Source organism: Canis lupus, chromosome X, assembly GCF_048164855.1.
Source record: "Canis lupus baileyi chromosome X, mCanLup2.hap1, whole genome shotgun sequence".
Classification (NCBI taxonomy): domain Eukaryota; kingdom Metazoa; phylum Chordata; class Mammalia; order Carnivora; family Canidae; genus Canis; species Canis lupus.
Genome location: NC_132876.1, coordinates 4,380,894 through 4,401,286, shown reverse-complemented (window position 1 = coordinate 4,401,286; position 20,393 = coordinate 4,380,894). Strand labels below are relative to the sequence as shown.

The 20,393-nt window shown below is 42.2% G+C and overlaps 1 long non-coding RNA gene across 1 annotated transcript; it reads left to right on the top strand.

Annotated features, from left to right (window-relative positions):
- Window positions 1-1,275: 1,275 nt before the first annotated feature.
- On the top strand, window positions 1,276-18,752 carry LOC140628074 (uncharacterized). Its single transcript, XR_012026491.1, has 3 exons — window positions 1,276-1,415; window positions 3,236-3,310; window positions 18,615-18,752. It is a non-coding gene; the product is annotated as an uncharacterized lncRNA (long non-coding RNA).
- Window positions 18,753-20,393: the final 1,641 nt, after the last annotated feature.

The window sequence follows — 20,393 nt, the reverse complement described above, 5'->3', positions numbered from 1 at the left end:
TTGCCACCCAAATTTTTAGTAGCTATCCATATTTTCACTGACTTCTTATCTGAGTATGGAACCAACAAAGCTGCAGAAGAGATCATAGAGTTAGAATTCAAGGAGTCCAGAAGTTTCTTAGCATTCCTTTTCTTAAAAAAAAAAAATAGAAAAAAAAAATAAAATAGAACACCTTTTCCTACTAAAATGTAACGTGGAAAGTCATCACGTGATAGTGCTGTGAGCTGAGCTGTCCTGCTTGAAGTGTATGCCTCTGTGTGTGTGTGTGTGTGTGTGCGCACAGGCGCATGTATTGGGGGGCTGAGGGATGTTTTCTCACATCCTCTATACTCATATGTGGCCCCAAGCACCTTTTTTTGAGGAATTTGGAAAAAAGACAAGTCCATCCTCCAATCCTCTAATGATAAAGGACTCAAGGTCTCAGAGCTGAACCTGAGGCAGGCCTCAAGTCACCCAGGCAAACCAGAGCCATAGGACCGCTGAGTCCTCCATGCCAGGCCTACGTACCCCACATGCGGACCCTGCACCAAGCTGTGGAGATCTCTTACACTTATCTTTTCTCTTGGCCCCTTGGCTTGAAGAAAATTTGCCTGGCTACTAAAGTGTATTGCTATCATCGGCCCCCTCCACATTTTAGTTGTTAAAAAATTTCCTTGCCGTGATGTTAAATGTGGATCTAGTCAGAACTGAGTTTTAGGGCAGCCAGGTGGCTCAGCGGTTTAGCGCCGCCTTCGGCCCAGGGCGTGATCCTGGAGACCCGGGGTCGAGTCCCACATCGAGTCCTGCATCGGGCTCCCTGCATGGAGCCCGCTTCTCCCTCTCCCTGTGTCTCTGCCTCTCTCTCTCTCTCTCTCTCTCTCTGTGCCTTTCATGAATAAATAAATACAATCTTTAAAAAAAAAAAAAAGAACTGAGTTTTAGGCATGAAAAATCTGTGGCCCTTTTGTCCTTGATTAATCTGGTGACATTCTAGAAAGGAAGCCTAGAAGCTTGAAACATCCTTGCTCATTAATAATATACTTTTCCTTTTGGTAATATAAACATAATTCAAGACCCGATTAAAATGTCCCATCTTTTTTTTTTTCAGGAAGAAAAGAGCATTTATAACTCAACTTTGCCATATGTTCTTGTCCCAAGTGCTTGTCATCTCGATTAAATTGCTCAGAAGTGTGTGCAGTGTAGAAGCTTTGGCAGAGTTGGGCACCATATTTCAGAGCCTCATCTGATCTGTTTGCACGAGTGGCGATAAAGGAGTTGACTTGCATACTGGATCATGTGCTATTTGTAGCACATCTCTGAGACATCATTAATCAAATTCGCTTGATCTCTGCCTCAACTCATGATGTGCGTGGCTTGCCGTCATCTAATTGATGAAACCTGGGACAGAACTGACGGCTGTCAAACTGACGCTCAGGGTAAATTTGTGGCTCAGTCTACTGTCTTGAAATGGAGTAGAAGGACTAGTAATGTTCCTCCAGTTCAGTCCTCTTGCTAAATAGGAACTGCGCAATGGCCTTACCTCCATTCCAGAGGAAAGTGCCAGAGTCTGGGCCGGGAGCACAGGGGGCTCACCCCACACCATCCGCAGCGCCCTTACTCCTCCCAGGACACCTTGTAGAGTTCCTAATGGAGCCCAGCCCGGACACACCAGCTCACTTGGCTGTAGGTGTGAAGTATGTTCGCTTTCATTCAGCAAAACACACCGAGTGCGTGTGGTTCGGCAGGGCCTGTATGTGGAAAATACTATTTAGAAAGGGCACCAAGGGGCATTTGGACAGGATGCTTTGAGTGCATGCAAAGGAAGAAACTAACTCAGGCTGGAGGGTGAAAACAGCACAGAGAGTAGGGGAAGCTTCTGGGAGGAGGTGATGCTCGGGCTAAGTCTTTTGTAAAAATGAAAACATATCATTTTTTCCCTATTATCACATTATGGGTATTTGCTGTAGGAAACAATCACTACTCCCAAAAAACAACAATAAAAATCATTGTAATGCCACCACCAGGAATAAGCATGGCTTACATGTGAAGTGTATCCTTTCAGTCTCTTCTCTCCTCTCTGTCCATACACAAATGCTTTAAAAATCTCCTCAAACAGTGAGTGGCTACTTTGTTACTTCCTATATAAAAAAAAAGCCTAGCAATACACAATAAATATTTTTTCATGTCACTAAATACTCTTCTCCATAATATTGCATTGCATGGGGTACCCTAACATACTTAATTCTTTATTACGGGGATTTAAGTCTTTGCAAAATTTTCACTATTATTAACTATGATTAGTTAATAATACACTTAAATCTTTTTACACATCCATATTTAACTCCTTAGGACAGATCCCTAGAATGAAAATTGCTGGGTCAGAGGTTATGCACTTTTGAGGCTAAATACCAAGCAGCCTCCAAGACAGCCCCAATGTTCCTTGCTGCTTGATATTCATTCACACCTTTGTGTAGTTCCCTCTCATAATAAATAGGGCTGTCCTGTAAGACCAATGAGATATTGCAGAAGTGGCAGGTGTGTACTTCTTTTTAAAAAGTTAAATCAAATTTTGAGATATTTTTCTTCCTTTTTTGTACCTGTGTTGAGGCAGAATTAACAAAAACTGCATATATTCAAGGTGTACAATGGGATACTTTTATACATGTATATGTTGTGTGTATCATTGATATCCAAAATCAAGCTAATTAACACTTCCATCACCTTGCATAGTGTGTGCATGGACATGGGTGTGTGTGTATAAGTGTGTGTGGTGAGTCACTTAAAATCTACCCTCTTGTGACAAAACATGAGAGACACCTAACTCTGGGAAATGAACAAGGGGTAGTGGAAGGGGAGGTGGGCGGGGGGTTGGGGTGACTGGGTGATGGGCACTGAGGGGGGACTTAGTGGGATGAGCACTGGGTGTTATGCTATATGTTGGCAAATTGAACACCAATTAAAAAATTAAAAAAAAAAGATCTACCCTCTTCACAAATTCCAAATATACAATGAAGTGTTGTAAGCTCTAGTCACACTGCTGTGTTTTAGGCCTCCAGAACTGTACATCTTGTGTAACTGGAACTTTGTATCCTTTCACTATCACCTCCCCATTTCCTCCAATCCCCAGCCCCTGGCCACCCCCATTCTACTGTCTGCTTCTATAAATTGAACTATTTTAGATTCTACATATAGGTGATATCACGCAGTATGTGTCTTTCTGTGTCTGTATTATTTCACTTGATATGATGTCCTCCAGGTTCACCCACGCTGTTACAGATGGCAGGATTTCCTTCCTCTCAAAGGCTGCATGATATTCCACTGTATATATAAGGTATGTACTTCTGAGACTAGCTCATAAACACCATTGCCACTCTACCTTGCTCTCTTGGGTTACTTGTTCTGGGGGAAGCCAACAAGTGTCATGAGGCCACTCAAGCAGCATTATTGAGGTCCATATGGTGTAGAACTCAGGCCTCCTGCCAACAGCCAGCACCAACATGCCAGCATGTGAATGAATCACCTTGGAAGCGGGTCTTCCATTCTCATAAGCCTTAAGATGACTGTAGTCCCTGCAGACATCTTGGCAAAGAGACCCTGAGCCAGAATCACCCAGGTGAGCCACTCCCAAATTCCTCACCCAGAAAAACTGTTGAGTTAATCAATATTTATTGTTTCTGTAAACTGTTCAGTTTGGGAATAATTTTTTATGCGGCAATAGATAGCTAATGCAGTCTATGTCACTTTTGCTTTTTTTTTAAAGATTTCTTTGACTTTTTACTGAGGTTTATGGGTTTGATTTTTCAAAATCCTATTGACCATTTTATTTTCCTTCTCTAATTTCTCTTCTTTGTTTTTTTTTTTTTAAAGATTTATTTATTTATTTATTCATGAGAGAGAGAGAGAGAGAGAGAGAGAGAGAGAGAGAGGCAGAGACACAGGCAGAGGGAGAAGCAGGCTCCATGCAGGGAGCCTGACGTGGGACTCGATCCCGGGACTCCAGGATCGCACCCTGGTCTAAAGGCAGGCGCTAAACCGCTGAGCCACCCAGGGATCCCCTAATTTCTCTTCTTTGAATATTAGTTTTAGGTTGTTGGGGTTTTTCCTATTGATTTTAAGATCTTTATATATTAATAATATCATTTTTTTGCCTGTCATAAACCAAATATTTCCCCTCTGTGTTTATTCTCCTGGAGTGAGGTACAAAGGCACCAGGCAAAATTGGATGGTGGGGAGAGGCCATGAGGTGGCAGGCAGAGGAGTAGCATCATAGGACATGTGGGGAAGTTACAGGAGGTAGATGGGAGTAATGAGGGAGACAGGGATGTCAGGAAACTAGACCAGTGCTTCCAAACTAAGTGTTCATGACAGTCCCATGGAAATCTGCTTAAAAAGGCCAATTCAATAGGCCTGGGCTCAGGCCGGAAGTTCCCAGGTGATGCTTATGCTGCTGATATGGGGGCCACACTTTAAACAGCAGGGATTTAGGGAGATAGTTAGGAGATAGTTTGTGGAGGAAATCTTAGAAAGTAGCAATGATCGAAAAAGAAACATTAAAATCACCAGTAGTCCTATGACTCAGACACAACTCTATGATATACCGAGCAGCTGGACCACTATCCTGAAGGGGACAGAGAGGCCAGGATATTGCAATATGTATTTTTCGAAGGTGGTGCTAGCAAGGTTTGTTTCCAGTGTGACTGTACTGTGAGAGTGAGGGAAGGGAGGACTTCGGGTTTCCGGTGTAGGCAGCTAAAGTGATGATGAGTAGGGGAGTAGCGGGTGTTTTGCAGGGGTGGGGGAGCGAAGCCTGCTTCAGACCTTCACTAAACTGGAGGTGCTTGCCAGGACATTGAGGGAGTGGGAAGATGCCCAGTTGGTAGTTGGTGGGTCTGGAGCTCTGGAGACAGGGCAAGCCTAGAGTATAGTAGACTTTGGAGAGAAGAGCATATGTCGTGGTGGAGAGGTAAAGCTTGGGTGTTCATGAGCATGGTGACTGCATAGCTTCTGAGAGAGAAGGATCCAGGACAGAGCCTCCCAGCCCAGGCTTCACAGAGCAGGTAGAGGAGGAGGAGTCTAGGAAGAAGACCAGAAGGGATGAGAACTGGAGTTCACATAAGTGTCAGAGGATGATTCAAGAACCACTAGGATCAGGGCTGAAAAGCAGCCATTCCTCTGTGTCCAGCTGAAGTCACTGCTAGAGGGAAAGAGACCACCATGGACAGCATGAAGCCGGGCTGGGAAGTGGGGAGGTGTGAGAAGCAGCAGTGGTCGGGCAGTGGAAGAGGGAGATTCTATGTATCTTAGAATTCAAGGACTGATTTTTTTTTCTCTGAGCTTCGGTAACAGACGGCATTATGGATTTCTCAGATAATACACTAAATCTTACTTTTTGCAAGGTTAGCTAATAAGATTAGACACTCTGAGTTTCAGCTCTGTGCCAAACGATATGTGCATAGATGGTCATTTTTTATTCTCCCAACACCTTGGGAGGTACATAGCTTTAAAAATGAAGAGACTAAGGGTCAGAGAAGTCAAGCAGCATGTCCAAGGTCACACAGCTGGTCCGTAGCAGAGCTGAAGTTTGGGCCCAGTTAAGGCTGATAACTAAAGTGCCTGCTCAACTTGGGCTCAGCTCTAGCACTTCCATGAGCACCCAGTGGTGAGAAAGAGCGGGGGGCAAGAGTAGCACTGGTTTGGATCATGGCAGGCAGTGTTGTAGTTGGGCAGGACAGTTGCTTTGCTTAGAACATGTGGATCATAGTGCCACCACATTTGTGTTCATTGTGAAAGATTTTGTTTCCTATAATTCAGTTGCATGCTCTGTTCCAGTGGTGCCTATCAGACAAATCTTTGAAATAAGCAGGTTGTATTTTCTTCCTCGGCTTCTGAGATGCCAGAATCTTCTGGCTCTCCTCACGACACTGGCTGCTGCTTCTTCCTCCCCTTTGGCAGTTTCTCCTCGTCTACTCTTAAGGGTAGAGGGTCATAAGGCTTCTTCCTCAGCACCCTCACTTCCCTCCTCTCCACTCATTGCCTTCCTGGTCTAATTCAAAATCATGGCCTTAAAAACCGTGTATGTGCTCCTGCCAGATTTACATTTCCAGCCTGGGCCTGTCCCTTGAACCCCAGACTTGTACACCCAACTGTGAGCTTTGCATAGCCTCTGGGGTGTGCAGTAGACAGCTCAACCCAAACTTCCCATCTCCTCCCCTAACCTGCTCTTCTGCAGACTTCTGAATCTCAGTAAATGGCAGTTGCTCAGGCCAAAACCTCAGAGTATACCTTGATACTGCTTTCTCCTACCATAAATCTAATTCATCGATAAAATCTGTCCATATTCCTTCTAAATATAGCCACTTCTCACCATCATCATGGCTTCTACCACAGTCCTACCCATCATCATCATCATTATTACCATCATCACCATCATCATCTCTTGCTAGAATCACTACAGTAGCCTCCTGCCTGCTTTACCCTGCTTCTGCCCTTGTCCCATTCAATATATTCTCCACAAAGTTCCTCAATTGAAGTTTAAAAGTAAAACTTAGATCATGGCACTCTTCCACTCCAACTCTTGCATAGAGTAAAATCCAAAGTCCTGCATAATCTTCCTCCTATCCCCATCTCCTTGTCTCTCCCCCTTGCGCTTAATGAACAAGGTTGGGAGAGGGGATACAATTCGCTTCAAAAGGAAGTAAGGCCCATAGAGTAGACCAGACATAAATGAAAGAAAAGACAGGTTGTGGGTATGGAGACAGGCATTGTTATAGTGAGCTTGGGTGTGTTGTAATTTTTGCTTGCTTGTTTGGTATTGTTTTGAGTCTTTTCATCCCTTAGGATGTGCCATAGAAAACCGTAATGATCAAATATAGACTATGAACACAAAAATTAAAGGGCCACTTGTCTTGATTACAATATTCTTGAACCTAATTAAAAAAAAACAGTGGCAATTTTAGACTCTGATAGAATCTGGGATCAACTGCTCCACTGCACCCTCATTTTGTAGACTGGGGAGTAACTAAGAGAAATTACCTTATGTACATCACCCAAGCCCCACAGCTCCATTCCCCCCCCTTCTTTTGAGCAGTGTTGGTTGGCTGTTGTGATGAAGGCTCCCAGCAATTGTGTTTTGGGGACTCAGTAAAGTACTCTGTGAAAGATTTCCTGAATATCAATGATCTTGAAGATGGGTTCACTTTTTTATGATTTCACATGGAGTTGAAGTATTTATTTTAGAGGCTAAGTGCTCTAATCACCTACAATATACTCCATGAGAGGTTTTGATTCAAGGCTTGTCAGTTGATTTCTGCCAAGGTAGTATTTTGATATCAATACATTATTTCTAGTGCCTGTAGAACATAGGGCTCTGTGTGCTCTGCTGTCATGTGAAGTTTAAAAGCTCCTAATGGATCAACAGAATTTGAGCGAAATGGAAACCATTTAAAACTTTATGCAAAAATGAGTCAGCAAATCAAGTCATAATAGTAACTTGAAAGTGATTATAGATCCACAAAACTAAATGGGCTAAAATTGCATGCACACATCTAATTATGTTGTATTACCTTTCAAGTTTTTAAATAGAATTCTCAGTTGTTAGTTCTTGAACCTCAGCTTGCATTTTGGGAGAAAATTACACACCTGACTGAACCAAGTCACATCAATCCACGCATGTCAGTGAGAAGCCTGGGCTGCTGTTGAATCTGGATGGTGTCATGCTGCCAAGCAGTATAGTGCACACCTGAGACAAGAGTCAGACATATAGGTGCACAACATGGATTTGAACTGTGCGGGTCCATGTATGTGTGCAATTTTTTTTTATAAATACAGGACAGTGCTGTAAATGTATTTTCTCTTCCTTACGACTTTCTTAATAGCACTTTCTTCTCGCTAGCTTACCTACTATTGTAAGAATAGAGTATGGAATACACGTAACCTATAAAATATGTGTTAATTGACTCTTTATGTTATTGGTAAGACTGCCAGTCAACAGTAGCCATTAATAGTAAAGTTTTGGGGGAGTAAGAAGTTATGCTCAGATTTTCAACTGCATGGGGGATTGAAGCCCACAATTCCCATATTCAAGGGTCAACTATACAGACAAACTCGAGAAGCATTCCAGAATTGCCTCCTATGTGCTCTAGCACTGTTAGACAACGTACAGGTGCGAGAGTGGAAGTCATGCTTGGTTTGGTAGGAGGAGATGAACCAGAAAGCATAACTAGGTCTGCAGTCAAGTTTGAGACGAAGAGGATATGGGCTCGTTTAGCTCCTGTGCATGGTATAGTACTGATTTTCAGAATAAGGTGAGTAACGGCTCTCTTTTCATCTGAACCCTGAGGAGGGGAAAGTCAATGTGTCTTGAGTACTGGGCTGGAAATCACAAACGAGATTGCACAGAGGAGGTAGGAATAGATAAGGTTGACACAGAGGAAGCAAAGACAACTCATAGTTGAGCTTCCCAATTATTTCTTGTAGAAAGACCTCCTTAGAAAATGATAATATTGTATGGTACATTGGAGTTGGATGAAGAAGACTGTTCACAGCTCGAAATGTCCTGCCCACCGCTTGAGGCCCTGCCTCAGGCTCTGCCAGCCAATGGAATGGCTGAGTGGATCACCACCCATGCAAACTTGTGACTAATATGTAGTGTACTGGGTGGGAAGCTGTGGTATAGAGAACTTAAAGGTTCAATAACCTGCACCAGCCTTCTTAAACCATTTTTGAAAAAAAAAAACAAACATTTTTGGAATGAGGCAAGAGGGTGAGTGAATGGGATCTCAGTCAGTCCATCACCTACACTTGGCGTTGGAGCAGCAAAAGATTGCTGGTGGCAGCTTCCTGAGGTGCAGTGCCAGGGAGTGAGGAGAGGAGGCCATATGTACACAATGAATAAAGGCCAATTTGGTGGTATCTTTGGTGCACTCCCCTTGCTTTCCTGCCTTCTGTAGGTTAGCTCATTGCACTGGCCTGCTCTAAGCCACCAGAGTTCTTTATGCATAGGCTGTGGTGCTTTGTGTATCAGCACTCAATATATATGTGTTGAGTGAGATTGAATAGATGAGGCTGCTGGCCAAAACCACTGCCCTGTGTGTTTGGGTTACTGCCCTGCGCAGATACAAGTGTGATGACAAGGGAGCGTTTGACTTACTACTTCTCTTCATCCTTGTCTCCAGTCCTTGCTCAGTGAGCCCAAGATTCACTTCCAAGCATAATGACTTCCTAGTTACAGTTACACTTTAGTTGAGGCCTCCCTCAACTAACAGGCTTGTGTTTTAAGCCAGATCTTATATAAAAGAAGTAAAACATGGACATTTTGACACCTGGTACATCATGGATGAACCTTGAGGACTTTATGCTCAGTGAAATAAGCCAGTTACAAAAGGGCAAAGACTGTGTGATTCCACTTAGATGAGTTGCCTGGAGCAGTCAGATTCACAGAGACAGAAATAGAATGGTGGTTGCCAGGGGCTCAGGAGGAGGGAGGGGAGGAATTGTCGTCTAATAGGGACAGAGTTTCGGTTTGGGGGTGATGACTGCACAACAATGCGAATGTACATCTTGTCACTGAATGTCACACTAAAAATGGTTACGATGGTAACTTATGTGTATTTCACCACAATTTTTAAAGAAAAGACAAAAGGTCTGATGTGCAGACCTCAGTAAGAGAAAACTCCATGAAATTTGAGCAATAAATTAGATCTTTGTTTTATCATTAAAAGAGGAAGCTCAGTGTATCCAAGTTGCTATAATTTTCAATCACATTTTTCAACGAGCTGAGTCACTTTATTTTCTCCTGTCTTCTCCATTTTAGTTTTGAAATGGATTTAAAAGTGCTTGGATAGGTAAGAGAACTTGTGTCAGCTGAACTCACTGGCAGGCCTCATGGACACCAGGAATGGATGAGGGCGGGGAAGAGGACATGGTGAGGGCAGACAACCATTGAGAAATGTGGCCAGGAGTGCCACTCACTCGCTATGAGAACGAGCCCTGGGTTGGGGAGCTCCTGCTCTGTGGATTAATCCTTGGAAAAGGATACTCCTTAGGCTATCTTCCCCATGGCTTCTACCTGAGGCTTCTGGCACTTCCTAAGAACTGGGCTGTGATCTCAACCGAGCCACTGACTTGCGAATTTGGACCAGTCACTTCTTGGACTGCATGGTGTCTTGGGGCCCCTGTAGCCCTGTCACTGGTCCAAGCCTCCTTGGAGGTCCAAGCCTCCCAAGTCTCTTACCAGCAATAGCTCCCATGATGTAGGAACAGTGCTTTCCCCAGGGACCAGATTCCATGTTGGACAGATGTTACGGGTTGAGTTGTGTCTGCTTCCATTCCACACCCTCCAAAAAGATATATTGAAATCCAAACCCTCAGTACCTCAGAATGTGACTTTTTTTTTTTGAGGTACTCTCTTTATAGATGTAATCCAGTTAAAATGAAGTCTTTAGTGTGGGCCCTAATCTAATAAAAGGGCCAAATTGGACACAGACACAGACATGCACACAGGGAGAACACCACATGAAGACACGGGGAGGATGGCCGTCTGCAAGCCACGGAGAGAAGCCTGGAACACATCCTTCCCTCACAGCCCTCGGAAGGAACTGACCCTGCTGACACCTAGATCTTGGATTTTTGGCCTCCAGAGTGAGACCCACACATAAATCTGCTATTGAGACCATCTACTTTGTTGGTACTTTTTAATTTTTACAATAGCTCTAGAAAATTAATGCAGCAGGCGAAGCAGATTTTCCCCAGATTTCCTTCACTGGGAGCTGACAATGTGACATATGGCTGTTCCTAGTTACTGAGGTCCCCCGAGAATTCCTTTCACCTCAACTCCCAGAGCAGGCATCAGAGGCTCCTGGGAGAGTTAGCCACTGTCTTAGCGATCACTTGTGTCTCTTCATAACAGGAAGGTTCTTGAAGTGAAAGGAGAGAGAAGGCTGGTGATGAAGGGTTTCTTTAGAAGTCTTTAAGCATTTCCTGGAACAGGAACTGCATGAAGTGTCCTCGCCTCAATGACTCATCACCATAGCGTACCTGGAAGAGGGAAACTTCTGATTTACACAGCTCCTCTTAATGTGTTCTTGTCACTTAGAGAGGGAAGTGAAGTTCAGTGCTGAGGTGCTAGGCTTAGTCATGCAGCCTCTCAACGCTCTCTAATCAGTATCACTTGGCCATGGCTAAGGTTTTCTTAAGTCCATCAACAGCCTCTCACCTCTTCTCAGTTCATTATTTCATATAGTTAGAGGGCCTGTTATGGGAGATACATACTGTCATCAGCAGCTTAGACATAAAATTATGCTGTGTATATAGTTGGTCGAAGTACCTCTACTCAGCTCATCACGATTTTTCCAGTAGGACCGAGGAAATTGCTGCCTGATTATTGTCTCCAACCCCATCAGTTAAGGAGCCTTTTCTAATCCAGTGTCTAAAGACTTGAGCAAAATAGGTTTTGTCTCAAAAGATTGATGCTGAAAAATGAGATGAAGAGCTGTTCAAAGTAGTTTAGGGAACACTATCTTCCTCAACAAATCCTTTTTGGTTTAATTTCTTGGCAGTATGTTCCACGGCCTGAATCTGTGCAAAACGTATAGCAGCTGTGGTAGCAAAGATGTTGTATTGGAAATTAAATCAGATGTGTTGATTTTCTACTGAGATCCTGGCATCTTTTCATAAAGCTTTTTGTTGTTGTTATTATTATTATTATTATTATTATTATTATTATTATTATTATTTCAAAGAACTGTTACAGGAAAGCAGCAAGGTGAACATTGATTAAGAAATTCCCCAATTGTGTCTTTCCTAAGTTGTTCTGTCCTCAACGGGTCAGTCCTCTTCTCTCTTTACACTCTATCCTAGGCCATCTTGTCCACAGCCATTGCCAAATACATTTCTCCAGGCCAGACAGCTCTCCTCTGAGTACCAGACCTTAGAGCCACATGCCTCTTGGACACCTCCACTCAGTTGTCCTGCAGACTCCTCAAACTCATCCTGTACAGGCAAGTAAAAAAGCAAAAATCACCATCATCTTATCTCACTTCACTACCTGGCATCTTGAGGACTGGTCACCCACTGGTTGGCCAAACTCTGCAACTCCTCCTTCACTTCCCGTCCTCCACGACTTTCCCTTTAGCCCCTTCTCAGTAACCTAAGAACTCGGTCTTCTAAATCTCTTTCACCCTTTCTAGCCTTACCAGCTCTCCAGTGATTTCATGGTGTTCTCACTATAAGCTGCTTTATAATAATATACCCTGGAACCTCATCCCATGTTTGGCACTCAAAAGTACTGCTGGTTTGCAAACTGTCTTTTTCGTGTGTGCGCAATAAACTTTTCCTAAGTACCACTTCAGTGATTTGTTGGTTTTGCCTCCATTTATGAACTTTTGACACCTCCTTAGACTTTATTGCTTTAATGCAGGCATTGTAGATTCCCATGGAATTTTGAGAAATAGTAGATATATATCCTATTGGGGATCTGTCCAGAAACTGTCTGGTTTCCTTGATAGTAATGCTTTGTGGAATTATAATATAATTTCACAACCAGGATATTAATATGGATACAAGCCACTTTTTCAGATTTTTCCAGTATTGCTTGTACCTGTGCACATGGTGTGTCTGTGTGTGGTGTGAAACTCTATACGATGTTGTCCCCTAGCGGGCTTATGTATTCACCACCACCCCCAAGACACTGAACGGTTCTTCCATCACCGTACCCAACCTCCTCCCAGTATCCACATTCTGGTCCCATCTCCAACCTCTGGCAACCACTAATCTCCTCTTCATCTCTGTAATATTGTCATTTCAAGAATGTTATGTAAGTGGAATTGTACTGTATGCAGGTTGTTCTGTGTATCATTAGTTCATTCCTGGTTATTAGTCAGTAGAATCCCACATTATGACTGCTAACCTCAGTTTATCTGTTCACTCACTGAAGGATATCTTAGTTGTTTCCAGTTTGGGACTGTTAGAAATAAGCTTTTATAAACATTCATGTATGGGGTTTTGTATGAACACAAATTTTAAAGTCTCTGGAATAAATGTCCAAGAGTACGGTTGCTGGGGTGTATGGACGTTGCATGTTTAGTTTTATAAGACACTACCAGTTTTCCACAGTGACTGTACTATTTTACATTCCTGCCAGCAAAGTCTGGGTGGCCCAGTTTCTCTACATCTTCCCTAGTATTGGATGGTATCACTGTTATTTCTAGCCATTTGGATATGTGTGTAGTGATATCTCGTTGTGGTTATAAATTTGCATTCCTCGATGGCTAATGATGTTGAGCATGTGCTTTTTGCAATCTGTATACCCTCTTTGGTGAAATATATCTTCACATCTCTTGCCCATTTTCTAATTGGCCTGTTATTTCTTATTGTTGGAATTTGAGAGCACGTCATATATGCTACATACAAGTCCTTTGTCAGATATGGACTTTGCAAATATTTTCTTCCAGTCTTCAGCTAGTCTTTTCATTCTCCACATGGGCTTTTGAAGAGCAAAGTTTTTACATTTTTGCCGGGTCCAATTTACTGATTTTTCCTTTTAGAGATCATCTTTCTGGCGTCAAGTCTAAAATTCTTTGCCTAGTCCTGAATCACGAAGATTTTGTCCTATTTTTCTAAAACCTTTATCGTTTTATGTTTTATATTCAAATACATGATCCATTTTGAGTTAATTTTTGTATGAGGTGTGAGGCTTTGGTCTATGTTTTTTTTTTCACTTAGAAATGTCCAGTTGCTCCAATGCCGTTTGTTGTAAAGGCCATCTTTCCTCCACTGGATTTATTTTGCACAGTTGTCAACAGTTAGTTGAGCATAGTTGTGTGCTGTGCTTCCTTGGGTTTTTAACCTTTTCAGGACTTTAACTGGCACCAGGTCCCAATATGCCTTGCCTTAATTTCCTCAGAGACATATGAAAAGTGAATCATCATTTTGTAATGATACCAACATTATAATTAACAAGGATTTTGCCACAATATCAAATTAAACTCTGATCATGCCATGTGAATTTAACTTGATCATTGTGAGTCTCAACTCTTCAACGGGCTAATTCTAACAATTAAATTAGCCTGAAGCCATAGAGAATTGTGTGATGAATCAGAACCAAGAGGGGAAGCTTCAAAGCTATTAGATCATAATAGCAGGTGGGAGTGACCTGGCTGTGAAGTTCTGCAAGCAAAAGCAACTAAAGATCTTTTTCTGTTCTATCTATCTACTGAGTGGGCATTTACTTATAAATAGTTTTATTGCCCTACACAGCAGTTGTGTTCTTAGAAATGTGTGTTCATGTCACCCTCCACTGTATAATGTACTAGAAAGAGCCCTCCCTGGACTGGGAGACGGTGGACCTGGCATCTAACCCCAGTTGTGCCTCTGACCTGCTAGCTATGTGACCTTGGACAATCCCTACCAGTTTGGATGTCTTTCAACTCTATGAAATACAGTTCAGTTTAGCAATATCTTCTGAGTGCCAAGTCTGTGACAGGTTTGTGAGATATACGGAGATAAGCAAAACACAAACCTTGCTCTCCAGTTACTTTCTCCCTTGTAGATTATACCTGCAGTTTATTAAGCACTTAAAATAGGTCAGCTGCTATGCTAAGCACTTTATGTGTTAAACTTTCTTGAATCCTCAAGTGACTTTGTGAGGCAAGAGGTAATATCATCCCCGTTTTACCAATGTGGAAACTAAAGCTTTGAGAGGTTAAGTAGCTTGTCCAAGGCCATACTGTTGGTGGCTCTTTAACTACCACATCACATCAACTGATGTCAGAGGACAGAGTTCAAGTGGGCATCATATGTGAGATAGGATCTTAATCCAGTACTGAAGGTAGCATTTTGAGAGGAAAGAAAAACAGAAGTTGATATATTTATTAGCACTTTACAGGTGGAGAAGCAGAAGTTTAAAGATGGGCTACGACTTGTCTGAAGTCACAAGATAGATAGTCCAGGACTCAAACCCACATTGTTCTTTCTTACGGTAGGGGAATAAGGTTCCTCTTCTAGGCGAAGGCCAGCCTCTCACCTCCTGCAGTGGATCCCATCTTCTTCTCCTTGGGGATTGTCTCTTCATCAATTACTCCCTGTCACCTATGGGAATGACCTCTTCTGGGCTCATTCGTCCCAGCAATTAAATATGTCCAAAAATCTTCCTGCACTAGAAATACTTCCCCGTATCCTATCTCAGCTGCCTCTCAAGCTAATGAAATCTCTCTCTCTCTCCTACTCTCATAGCCATCCTTCTAGAAGGAGTTGTCTGTACTCAATGTCTTAAGTTCCTTGCCTCTCACTCCCCTCCCACTGTTCTCTGGCTTCTGCCTCCAACACTTCTCCTATACTACTCTTACCAAAGTCATCAATGACATTCTTGTCACTAAGCAATATTTCCTTTCTCATCTTGCTTGACTTCTCTCCAACAGATAACGAACTTGACCAATACTTCCTCACCTGAGGGTTTTAACGTTGGCTCATAAGACATGGTGTTCTTCTTTGTTTTTCCTATCTCTTTCTCTCCTTCTGTGTCTCCTTTATAGGTTCACTGTCTTCCTACTTAGTTATACTGTATTATTCTTTTGACATATTTGCTGGATCCAATCTGCTCTTATTTTGTAAAGGACTCTTGTGTTTTCTCATGAAGGATATTGCTCTATAGTTTTCTTTCCTTATGTTTTTCTCTGGTGTTGATATCATGGTAACACCAGCTTCATAAAGCTATCAAAAAGTGTTTATCCTTTTCTACTGGAAGAGACTGTGTAGAATTTATGTTAATTCTCCCTTAAATGTTTGGTAAGATTTTCTAGGGAAGCAGAAAAGCTATCTAGTCCTGGATATTTCTTTCTTGGGAGATTTTAAATTATGGATTTATTTGATAGTTATAGGATTATTGAAATGATATGTTCCATATTTAAGGAGTTGTAGTTTCTTTATGTTTTTCAAAGAACTGGTCTATTTTGGTCTAAATTACCAAACGTATGTATGTAGAGTTGTCTGTTGTATGCCCTTATTATCATTTTGATGTTTCCAGGGTCTGTTATGATATTCCCAGTTTCATTCCTGAATTGGATATTTGTGTTTTGTGTCTATATTTTTTTGTCAGTCTTGCTAGAAGTTTGTCAGTTGTATTGATCTTTAAAGAACCAATTCCTTCTTTTATTGATTAAAAAATTATTCCTCTTTTCAAGTTCATCAATTTCTACCCTTTTTTTAAAATTTCTACTCTTATCTTTATTACTTCCTTCCTTCTCCTTGCTTGGGGTTTATTTTGCTCTTCTATTTCTGGGTTCTTGAGGTGTGAGCTTAGATTATTTATTTGAGACTTTTTCTTTTTTAAGCATTTAGTGCTATAAATTTCCCTCTTGCCTCTGCTTCGGCTGTGTCCCACAGATTTTGGTATTTTGTATTTTCATTCAGTTCAATGTATTTTTTTATTTTCCCGAGACTTCCTCTTTGAGCCATGCATTATTTAGAAGTGTGTTAGTTAGCTTCTGTGTGTTCATAGAGTTCCCAATTATCTTTCTGTTATTGATATCTACTTTAATTTCATTTTGGTCACAAAATATAGTCTATATGATTATAATGTATGTGTGTTTATGTTCTATGGGCCCTTGAAATCAAATAATGATAGTCTTATGACTTTATTCTCTTTCCCTAAAATTTTTTGGCTCTTCTAGTTCCTTTATCGATATGAACTTTAGAATTCATTTTTTGACATCTATTATATGTAGTAAAAGGTTTTCTTGGATTCTTATTATGATTGCTTTGAATTGATAGATCAATTTGGGGAGATTTGATATCTTAACAATATTGTCTTTCAAACCATGGACATGATATATCAATCCATTCAGTTAGGACTTCTTTCATTTCTTTCTTTTTTTCAAAGGTTCATTCATTCACTTATTTATCCATTCAACAATTCATTCATTCAGTGTCAGTGTTGTGGCAGATACCGGGAATAGAGTGGTGACTAAAGCCGATGAGACCTCAGCCTTTGGGGGAGACAGACAGTAAAAAATGACAGTGGAATGATGAGGGACATATCAAGGATGATTACCTCATCCAATAGGAGCTGCAGGGGAAGGCAGGAGGGGGGCACCTTGAAGGCCTCCATGAGAAAGAACCATCCAAGCTGGGATCTGAAGGATAAATAGGAGTTTTCCAGGTACAGGGGAGAAGGCCATTACAGACAGAGTAAGTAGGAAGTGTCAAGGCTTCCTTCCAATATTCAGCCTCATTATGGGCAATCTGGTTTCATGAGACACCAGCCTTTGGGATGGGGAAAGCCCCTAGGGACTAGTTTTCAGAGAGGGACTCTGAAGCCATGCAGGTATGGTTATACATGAGCTGTTAGGAGAGCATGGTTTCAATGAAGTCTGGCTGGCCGATAAGCTGTTAGAAGTAGAAAGGAGGGACTTAAGTGTGTGTATGTGTATCCTCATCTGTTTTAGGGAGGAGACTGGATTTGGGGTTTGAAAAGGTAAATTGGGAAAGGCATGTGAAGCCTTAAATGCCAAGTTAACAAGTTTGGACCTTATCCTGAAGGTTTCATGGTAGTACCTGAAAGGTTAGATCTGTATTTTAGAAAGAGCAAGCTGGCTGTAGTGAGAATGGATTGAACAACTGGCTTAACCCTTGTCTCTTCTAGAATGTAAGCTCCATGGGAGGAGGGATATGTTTTGCTTATTACTGAATCCTCAGCCCAATGCCTAGCACATGGTAGAGCCTCAATAAATTTTGGTTGAATAAATGAACCAATGAAGTCATGGCAAGTGTTTAGACAAGAGATGGTGCGAGGCTGAACTATGTAGTGACAAGCTTCATGTCATATCAAGGAGGTAAGATCAATGGGTTTAGGTAATCAAAATATGCATAAACTACATAGCACTGGCCTTAATACAAGGTAAGCAAGCTTAGTATCAGTGGTAAAATCTAGGCTGCTTCCCAGGTTTGACTTGAGGTTCTAAGAACATCAACAGCCATTGAGATAGAAGCAATTGTGGAGGTGGGTAAGTATGAAAGTGAACATAATGAATTTAGTTAGAGACATTGAACTTTGAGGAACTGTCATGTGATTATTGGCAGTGGTGATCCAGGAGGTGCTGTAGACAATCCTTAGGTACTCTGTACTCAGCTTTACCATGAGGCAACCAAGGCCCAAACAACAGAAAAAAGTGCAAAGGCCACCGTCACCCTGAAGACCTGGATCTGATTTGGGCATGGAAAAGTGTGGTTCTCAGGAGCTTATGGTCAAGAGAGGCTCTTTATGGGCCAACTAGACCAGCTTCTTGCTAATATTTTGAGGAGCTTGATGTTTTTTTGGGAGGATAGCTAGAGCTTGGAAAAGAAGGAATGATGTGGAGTTTGAGTAGTCATTGTCATTGAGAAGAGGTCTACTGAGCAGGCTTCCCCATGGTCCAGGCTCAGCAAACTGAAGTCCTACCTCTTCTAACTCTCAAGACAAAATAAAAAACAGAAGCTTGACATCTAATACTCCTTTCACTCTTCGACACAACTGAAGATTTTTCAAAAGCTGCAAATATCTAGACTGGATTCCAGTTCTGATTGTGAGCAAATGATTGAGTTCAGTCTTCTTCCCTCCTAGATACCTGGCTCCCTCTGGTCACTGTTTTTCTTCTCACTCCCAGCAGGTCCTTGGGTACCAAGCCAGAGCCCTTGCCTGCCAGCCCACCTTCCCTGTTGCCCACTTGCCTGTATGTCTCCCCATCCAACTGGCCAACTGGCTGTCCAGGCTCTCAAGGTCCCTCAGGCTGCTTCATTTCTGGTTGACTTTGGCAACCTAGACCAGAGGACTATCCACAAAAAGGATTCTTTCTGTGCCAGTTTACTTGTGAGTCTTCTGATGAAGGGAATGAATCGTGCAACAAATAGGATCTTGTCTACTAGCCAATTCTGTTCTTTGTAGTTCCTTAGGCTTTAGATTTAGACATTTTAAGAATCACCTAGCTGGTTGAGCCCGGGAGTAACAGCCTGTTCCCCTGGGGCTTTTGCAAAGACCACTCTGGGCAAGAAATGACGAAACCTGTCTCAGAAGAAAGATGACCAGGCTGGATACTGCCACTCTCCTCTCCATTGGAGATAGCTATTTTCTACCCACAAAGCACGTTACCACTGTTTGCCATTGAGCAGTCAACGACAGAAAGACCTGGCCCTTCCAGGAGCCATCAAGATTGGCTGGGCTTATGGGCACTCTCCTCTCGTTCTGGGCACATAAGGTAAGTGCATCATTTGTGATCATGATCAAACTGAATCCTATTCTTAAATCAAGTGTTGGCCTCAGTTATTAGCTCTTTGTATTCTTTTAGGAAGATTCCATTGTTTGGCTTTTATCAAAAACACTTATAGGGGAAAATTGATTCGTGACTGGTACCTCCCTGTCTAGCTGGCCATAATGAATTCTGTAAATCCTTGGGCCCGGTGATACCTTAGCTCTTGTTCTCAAGGAATTAATCAGATTAAATTCACATTACCGCATTAAAGTTTTTTAAGGCATTTTGACAGCCACTAAAACACTGCACAACAATCCATTGAAGGCCACACAAGGCAGGAATTATTATCCCACTTTATAGAGGTGGAAGCTGAAGCTCAGGGCAGTGAAACAGCCCAAAAGTGGCTGGACTGAGATCTGAACTTAGTTTACTTTCCAGGTCAATACTTGTTTCATTCCCTCCCACTAGCAGTACTTTGCTTGTAAGGGGTCGTGTGAAGCCACTTGGCAAATGATATTCATGAGTCTGGTTGGAGACGAGTGGCAGCTGAATTGGGCTTGTTGTTTTGCTTTGCTGTGTTGCAACCTTGCTCAAGTGGTGGAGGATTGGGCTGCTTTGGTTTTTAGCTTTTCAAGAAGTTATGTTCTGTCAAGTGTCTGTGCTTTCTACAGATCAGCTAATCCACAAGTGTGCTCTCTAGTCTTGGAAATTCAAATCAGAGTACTTTGGTTTTCACTAAGAAGACCTGACTTCTTTTGTGTCTAAAATTCTAGAATCTCAGAGCTAAAACGTGACTCAGATTATTAATTCATTTTTTTTTCGATCAACAGGCGAGGAAACCAAGGCTCAGAAGGGAGTAACAGTCAAGGTAACACAGCTAGTTAATGGCAAAAAACAGTGTGCAGGAGCCATTTCAGAAGAGCTGTCATGTGGTAGAGGGAGCAGATTTTCCCTGTGAATCTTGAAAGCTTGGGAGTAGGATCCATGGCAAATTTGAGTAGGCTCTAAGGAAGCTGTCCACTCTGTTACTTTTTTTTTTACTCTGGGTTTCTTTGAATTAGGGCCATGTAAGGGAGATGGCTACTGAGGAGTCAGAGAAGGCTACAGGATGGGGTTGGAGGACTGTGTCAAGAAAGCTCATGGAAGTCATATAAGACTGAGCAGGCAATGGTTTAGCGCCTGCCTTCAGCCCAGGGC